The following is a 9,020-nucleotide window of genomic DNA, read 5'->3' as shown; positions in this document are numbered from 1 at the left end:
ACCATCTTAGCACCCCTTTTTATATTTGATTTCATTCGTTTATTTAGTTTACTTTTCATTTATTGCCTTTAGTATAGACCAACTCAAATCAAATCCCCCTCACATTTGTTACTTTAAAGACTAAAATCAGACAACTATTAATTGCATCGCCTCCTTGTGGTTCGACCCTGACTGCCACTAGCTATAGTAGTAGTTTGGATTATAAATATTATTTTTGGTGCACACAACGACGGGCATCAAATTTTGGCGCCGTTGCCGGGGAGGCAATTGTTTAAAATTTTTAGTTGTTTCTATTTTTAGTCTTTCTATTATTTTAAGGGACATCTGTTCCTTAAACTATTCTCATATTCTACTTGTAGTTTCTTCTTATGCGCAGGTCACAGGGTGGTGAATTACTACCGTTCAATCCTGAGATTGAGAAGACTTTGCGTGAGTTGAGACGATCATCTAGAGTATTGCCGACAGAGGAAGAGCTGAGTACTCTGTCTAGTTACTACGAGAACGAGCTATTCGAGGAGGATCCACCTTTGTCACCTATTTCTACTTCCTCAGCTGAGACCGTCACATCTCTAGACATGGCTGAAGAAGCAAGTATAGCCAATCACTCTGAGCCGACAGCAGAGAATCTCTATAAGGGAATCGCATTACCAGGGACGGATAGAAAATTCGAGCCGAAACCGTCCTATATCAACTTGGTTGAGAGAAACCAATTCGGGGGAGCTGCAAATGAAGATGCAGCTAAGCATATGGAGACATTCATTGATTATTGCTGTTCCATACCCCCACCAACCGGTGTGACCCAGGACCAGGTGAAGGAGACCATGTTCATATTCTCTCTTCGTGATGCTGCAAGGGAGTGGTACAGAGACCTGGATCGAGCTGCTAACGGGATCACTGATTGGAATTCGCTGGCCTTAGTCTTTTACAAGAAATATTTCTCCGCCTCAAAGACAAATGCCATTAGAGCTCAGATCACGAACTTTAAACAGGGTCCGGATGAGAATTTTCATGAGGCATGGGTCCGTTTCAAGAAGCTAGTGCGAACTATTTCGCACCATGGGTTCGGAAGTGGAGCCTATGCAATCAATTTTATAATGGGCTTTATGAAGATCAGAGGGCTATCCTGGATGCGGCAGCAAATGGTAGATTCCAGGAGAATGTTGGAGAAACTAAGGGGTGGAAAATTATCGATGATTTGGCCACCCATAAAGCTGAGTATGGAAATTCTAGGGGAAATCAAAGGAGAAGTGCTGAATCCCCTTCTGTAGCTGCGTTAGAGGCTCTTACGGCGAGATTTGATAAGTACGAGTTGGGAGGAGCTTCAAAAGGAGGGATCTATCATGTGAATGCTGTTTCAGACGGTCCTTTCGTCTGCAAGAGATGTGGAGGAGAAGGAAATGTTTCAGATAACTGTAGCATTTCCTATGAGTCTTGTACTGCTTTTCAACATTATAGGCAGACAAACACTTATTTTGAGCCAAATGTCCATCCGAACTTGAGGTGGAGTAGCCAAAATGTCCTAAATCCGACTCCACCTCCACAGCAACAGAATTATGTGCCCCCTCATAAACAGCAACAGCCATATCAAAAGCCTCCGTATGTCCCTCAGCAGCAGCAACAGTCCCAAAACTCCGAATTTGCCGAGTTGAAAAATTTGTTGCTGAAGGAGTCTCAAGCTAGAGAGGCCGGGATGAAGATGTTAGAAAGCCAAATTGCTCAATTGGCTAGCAAGAGTGCAACTCAAGCTCTGGGGCATTTACCGTCGCAGACGGATCAAAAGGAGACCCTAAATGCCGTCACTTTGAGGAGTGGGTCTACCCTTGATGGGCCCGCTATGGTCGAGGAAGCTACTGAAAAAGATGAGGCGGAACCAAGTAAGAAGAAGGCAGTGACGAACAGTAGCAAGAAAAAGACGATCAGCAGGTATGTCGGTCGATCGACAGACATACCCAGTCGATCGACCACTTCGCGAAGTGAAACAGCTTCTGTTCCTGTAGAAGTCAGTCGATCGACTGACCAACATGGTCGATCGACTGACAGCGCTGCTGATATTGAGTCTTTTCGTCCTCCAATGCCAAATAACTTGAGGGACCACTTGTTTCGGGGTACGACTACTCGAAAATATTGAGACAAGACCCAAATTTGATGGGTCGATTCGGTTCCAAAGTATGACCCGATGACGATTAATGGTTCATTTTTGAGACGGTCTGAAGAAGGGTCAAGCTATAACAAAGAGAAGGTAGTGGATTTTCAGCCTAAATCCACCGATGCCGGCATGAGAGACCTAGAGGAGAGGGCTAAGTTGCTTCTTTCAGCCCCTTATCCAGAGAGATTGGTGCCGACGAAGGAACAGGTATCGTTTAACAAATTTGAAAATGTTATTCGTAGCTTAAACGTACAAGTTTCTTTTCTCGAGTTAGTTAATCAAGTGCCTGCTTACATGAAATTTATGAAGCAACTTTTGTCTAAAAAGAAGTCACTTGAAACTGTGCATTCTGTCGCACTAACTGAGGAGTCATGTTCTTATTTGACCCATACTGCACCTCATAAGCTAGAAGACCCAGGTAGTTTTTCAGTCCCATGTAGTATTGGCACCTTTCCTATTGAGAAGGCCTTGTGTGACCTAGGAGCTAGTATTAGTGTAATGCCTTTGAGTCTTGCTAGGAAGTTGAAATTGACTAGGTTTGCAGTTCCCAACATGACAGTACAGATGGCTGATCGTTCTGCGGTCCAGCCTATAGGAGTCTTAGAGGACATTCCTGTACAAATAGGAAAGTTCTTTTTCCATGTTGACTTTGTTGTACTAGATATGTCCGAGGATGCCCACATTCCTATCATATTGGGTAGACCATTTCTGCACACTGCTGGTGCAGTTATAGATGTTGGTTCAGGGACATTGACCTTCAAAGTAGGGAAGCATTCATTTGTATTTGCCCAGACAGCTAAGAAGAAAGACCCCATGTGGCCCGTCACTTGTAATACGGTTTCTGAAAAGAAATCTTATTTTGTGCTTCCTGATATGCCTGTCTCTATACCTGTTTCTGCTATAACACCCCCAGATTAGGAGCAAATTGGAGGAAGACTCTTCTGTTTTGGATATTGCAGGAACTGGTTTGGGGAAGGAAGAGCCGCATGTTGCTCTAGCTGTGAAGGAGCCAATCGTTCAAAGAGGCGGCCTAGGATGTCTTAGCTATGACACTGATGAGGAGTCTGATGAGGAGCCAGTCAAAGTGACGGAGTCCGACTTGGATTCTGATGAGCCGGACGAAGTCATTAATTGGGGAGATGCTGAAGCTGTGGATCCGTTGAGTTCTGCGGATGTTGGAGTTGAGAAGAGTGCAGCTGAGAAGATGAGCACTGTAGAGGCTACCTCTTGTAGCCAGAAGCCGAGCAAGTGGGCCATTCCGTGGCCGTTCTTGATCAACTATTATTTGATTAAGGCTTTTTCAAACAACATTTTATTGGTTTTTAAGACTATTTATCGTTTTTCGTGTGCGCAAGACTTCGCAATTTTAATAAGTTTGCTTAGGATTTTATACACTTTAGACTGTTACTTTGGGTTTTGCGCAATTTTGGGCGCGTTATTAAGTGCATTTATAGGTTTATGGACCGTATTAGCTCGAGTTATTGAGCTAATCGAAGAAAATCGAAAGTTCAAAGAGGTTTTCATCGATCGATCGCCGATGGTCGATCGATCGAGCGCGACTTCCAGGAGCTTCGTTCTGTTCACTCGGTCGATCGATCGGGTGATGTGGTCGATCGACCATGTTCATTCGCCAGACTGTTTTCGATCATTCCCCTGCTGTGTTTGATCGATTTGCGGAGTTGAGGGAGTCTTTTCTCCACTTTATTCTCCGACTCATTTCTGTTTTCTTCCGTTTCTTAATTTTACACATAATTTTGCGTTTCAATAATTGTTTTCACGGATTTATGCGTGGTACTTTTGTTTGTCTTTTCAGGTACTTATTGGTAGCATTGCTGGCTACTGAAACCTCCTAGCTTACGCTGGTTTGGGGAGGTTTTCTTTTGCTGCGCTTAAAGTCTTGTGAGTTTCCGAGTCCTTACTTCATGTCTTATGTAGTTAATTTATCGCAAATTCCTGTTTCCCTTTTATTTCATTACATGATTTTGCACAATGGGGACATTGTGTGATTTGGTTTGGGGAAGGGTTTTGCGTTGCATTTTATTTGCTTGCATTCACGTTTACATTTTTGTCTTACATTGTTGTTTATTTTTTCTTATATATACAGAAAAATTCAAAAAAATTGAAAAATTTCAAAAATTCAAAAAAATGCACGTTTATTTTAGCATATAGGTCGAGTCGGAACGGTAGTATTTCAATGATGACACTGCATTTTCAGTTGTTTATGCCTAAGCCTTGCTAATTGACATGTTATTAGTAGAATCATTTGCATGTCTACGAGTTTTCGTTAATATCTTGCTGGACTTGAGACTTGACTTAGATTTTTGGCAAACTACATCATATTCTGAGGTTTAGAGCCTATAACTGGTGTCATTCGTGACCAGTTTATCTAGGATTGTGAGTAGTTACTCCTTATGAGACATGTTACATAAATTTTCATAAATATGAACTTCATCTGCTTAACTGTATGCATTCGGGTTCGTGGTTTGTTGACACATGTGGAAGAGGTCACCCCTTTATTCATTTTACCCATAAGCTCCACACTGCTAGAAATAGCCTTTTTGTCCCGTTAACTACATCCTACATTTAGCTTGCCCTTATCAAGCTAGTAGTTTATGTTCTTGGGATTGTTACTTCATTTTTGGTAGTTAATGCTCGTTTTGAGGTGTTGTTGGGAAAATGAAAAAGGAAATGAAGGAAAGGAAGAAAAAAATAGATTTGAAAAAGAAAAAAAAAGAAGAAAAATGATTCGAAAAAAAAAATTGCGTGCTGTACTATAGAGGGCAGTCGATCGACTGGCCATAGTGGTTGCTCGACTGAAGCCCGAGAAGAAAAATTAAATCAAATCGCATAATTCAAAGTCTTTATTAAATGGCGATTTTTGCTCCAATGTTGCATTCATATCTTATGGGGAGTTGATTAATTATGGAGATGGTGAGATTTGTGCTTGCTATTAGCACCATTTTCGATTGGAATTTTGAGCAAGAAGTTGGATGTTGTTATAATTTGGTTCCCTTAGTTACTAGCTTGGCTTTTAACTTTGTTTTTATCCAAATTTATTTTCGCCTCTTCTTACCCATTACCTCACATATCCATATTTACCTCGGCATGTGTCATGGTCATTTGTTTGGTTGGAATGCATATGTACGGTTGTAGAGAATATTTTCATATTAGATTGCAGGCATGTTCTTATAGGTCGTAGTTAGGTGAGTGTCATTTCAAAATGAATTATTTCTATCTTTACATTATTCACCTGTATTTATTGAGTGATATGAGCGACCCGTGAGAGTCCGATTCGATAAGTCTCTATAGTTTGCGGTTCAGCAGTTTTTAACGACTACATAATTCGTTTGCATGATTCATATTGCTAATTGATTGTTAGTTGTTGCATTAGATTGGTTTAGGCTATTCGGTTTGCATTTCGCTCTGAGATTGAACTCGTTCCACTAGGTTTTAGGATCGAGTCTTGTTCTTGCTTGGGGACAAGCAAGGGTTTGGTTTGGGGAAGTTTGATGCGTGTCTTTTATATGATGTTTTACACCCTATTTTACACGCATTTCAGAGCTCATTTATGTAGTTTATGCTACTATTCTCCCCATTTCCGTCTACTTTCGTGTTTTTGTACATTATTGCAGAAATGTGAAGAATCCAGCGGAAATCAAGCTAAATCCGTCCTCGAGTACTTTGCATTGCATTTGACGTGAAGTATTTACTCAAGAAACGAACTTGGTGCGCATATCAAGGCCCGAAAGACTAATTCACGAAGAATTGGAAGCCAAGTACAAGCTACTCCAGTCGATCGACTGACCTCTATGGTCGATCGACCAGAGCACGAAGATCAGAGGCCACTGTTCAGCACAGACCAGTCGATCGACTGCCTTTCATGGTCGATCGACCATCATACGAGCTGATGCGCAAATTAAAGAAATAGAACAAGAATTCCAAAGCCCATTGTATATTAGGTTTAGGAATAAGTGTTACGTTATATTCCTATATAACGTAACCTGATGTTTTCATAAGAGGCATCCAGTTTTAATTCAGTTTTTAGTTTATCATTAATAATTAGGGTTCTTAAGATTATTGTTTCATCAATAAAGTTTCTGTTTTGCATTCGGTTTTGATCTTTCCTTTACAATTCCTCTATACGGTATTCTTCTGTCCCATTATTCAGTTTTATTGCTTTCATTCGTAGTATAGAATTGCTAGGTTAGATCTCCCGAAACCAAATTATTGTTTTATGTTAATCGTTCATTTAATTAATTTCAGTATGAATTCGAATGTTTTAATTGTTAAGTTTATTGTTGTCATTATTTCTAGTATGAGTAGCTAAATACCCTGTGCTAGGATGTAGGGAATCTGTAGAAGTTGTTGGGAAATGTGTCCTCAACAATAGTGCGATCACATGATTTAAATATCATTATTAAATCTCATTTTAAGAATACATGTGGGATATAATATTTTACAGTCAACTGGTCCACACATATCGGTAATGATTGGCTGACTAGAGTTTGACATTACTGTCGTGCGACGGTGGTGATCAGTTGATCCCCTTAGGTCATACCTATAGGGAAATACTCTTAATTGATTATTTAATTAATCGTTTACTGATACGAGTTAATTAAATTACTTAAAATTGACGGATGATTTTGTGAGTATAATTTACGTATCTTATTGTAAATATGATTAAATAAGACACGGTCTAAGTAATCAAATTATTTTATTACTTGGATGAAATTATTGTTTACAGAAACAATTGAATCGGAATGAATAAATTATTATAAATACAGAATGTTGTAGTTTATAATTTGGAAACATTTTTGGTACAAGTAATTACGAATTACTAGTCGATTTTGTAAATGACATATTTTATGAGTATGTTGATTTTTAATATGTTAAAAATACATTACATTGTGACATGTCATGTAACATGTCACATGTGACAAATTTGACAAATGACAAAAATAAAATGGATTCTCCATTTTATGTCTTAAAACCGAAAATGTGGGTGGGCATATAGTTTATATTGTGTTATTTATTTTAAATGGAAACACAATCATAACAATAGGTAGTAGGCTTTGCATGCTTGGTCCCTTGTGAAGAGCAAAAATGAAAGCTATTGGGCAACCTACCCAATGCCATTATTTCGGCCAAATGAAAAAGAAAAGAGAGAGTTTTCTTTTTCAATTAATTCATTCATTCTTCATCTTATTTTCTAGTGTAAGAAAATCCATAAAAACTCTCTACAATTTATGAGAATTCTAGAGAAATAAACTCACAATATTACCACCTCTTGACCGAAATTCTCAAGAGTAAAAATACAATTTATTTGTATCAATTTTATTGTAAAAACCATTATTATTACTAGATCTAAATAGTATTGGTTTGTTAAGATGTATTCCTTGGGTATATGCTTTTGGGAGGGATTCTACTCTTGAATCCTTGTTCTTCCATTTGGAAAGCTCAAGAACAAAAGAAAAGGAGATTTCTTTTGTGCCCATAATAGCCGAAATCTACAATGTAAGGACATGATTTCTCCTTCTTTTATATTATTGTTTGCATGCATAAAATCCGTTTTAATTTTATGATAAATTATTTTAGACATATATGAGTATGTTAAAATGTATATGAATCTACATTTCCTTCAATCGGTATCATGAGCCACGGTTGTTTGCATGCAAATTGGTTAAAAGTTTTTCCGAGTTATATGAATAACAAAATAAAACTTGTAAAATTTGTGTTATTATGATATATCACGAAATTATTACATGCATGTTAATATTTCTGGTCCTAAAGTGTTTTAGGATATTTTGGTTAATTTTTCGGATTTTTATTGTTCATATTTAATAATAATGACATTTAAATGTGATTTTATGAGTAAAAAATGTCATTTTTGGTCGAAAATTAGCTATATTTCGAATTTTCACTTGGTTTTTGGATATGTTGTTACATATATTATTTTGAGATAACCTGTAAATTTTCATAATTTTTGCACTTGTTATGCTCGAAAAATGAATTTTTCATTATTAAATTCGGATTTAAGAGAAAAATAGGTTAATATGAGTTAAATTTCGAATCTGGTCATAGAAAATTTATATGTTGTCACATGCAATTTTACAAGATGTGTGTAAAATAATTGGCTATAAAGAAGTCTTTTAGCATGATTTATGAATTTTTGGAGAAAAATGACATAAATAGTGACATTATTAGTGAAAAATTAATAAAACATAATCTATGACTTAGTAAAAACGTCTAATGTTGCATTTTATTATATTTTTCAGATCTAAAATTTAAAAGTTAATGAAAATAATTTTTCCATGTTTTTATGATTATTTTATTAAATATCGATAAACCGCAACATTGTTTTTCCGGAAAATTTTCGAAATTTTTAACCTAAGATTTTGAACATTATGAGTGTCATGGAATTTTTCCAGAATGTTCATGAATTTAAATTTCAAATTTTGAATTTATTTGAAATTTTTCGATTTATTTGAAGTTTAATGGCTTATTTTTGTAATTTTTGGTCCATTTATGAACAATTTTATAAATAAAGGTTAATTATGGTCAAATTATTAGTGAAGACTATATTTTGAGTCCTAAGAGGTTAGGGTAATTAACTTATGCATAAATATGAGTTTATGCATTTTTGTGATTACAAAATGTTAAAATCACGCAAATCCGTAAAAACCGAGTAATATACGATATTGGCTAATTAAAAGGCGATTTAGCATAAAAATTGAGCATGTTCATACATATTATAATGCTGCATTTTCTTTATGATTGTCATAATTTTAATTTATGTAATTTTTGAATTATGTAATTTTACTTAGTATGGCCTTAGATTTTAATTGGTATTTCCCGAAATGTATGGGAATATCGA

This window comes from Silene latifolia, chromosome 10 (genome assembly GCF_048544455.1).
Source record: "Silene latifolia isolate original U9 population chromosome 10, ASM4854445v1, whole genome shotgun sequence".
NCBI lineage: Eukaryota > Viridiplantae > Streptophyta > Magnoliopsida > Caryophyllales > Caryophyllaceae > Silene > Silene latifolia.
This window is presented reverse-complemented; position numbering follows the sequence as displayed.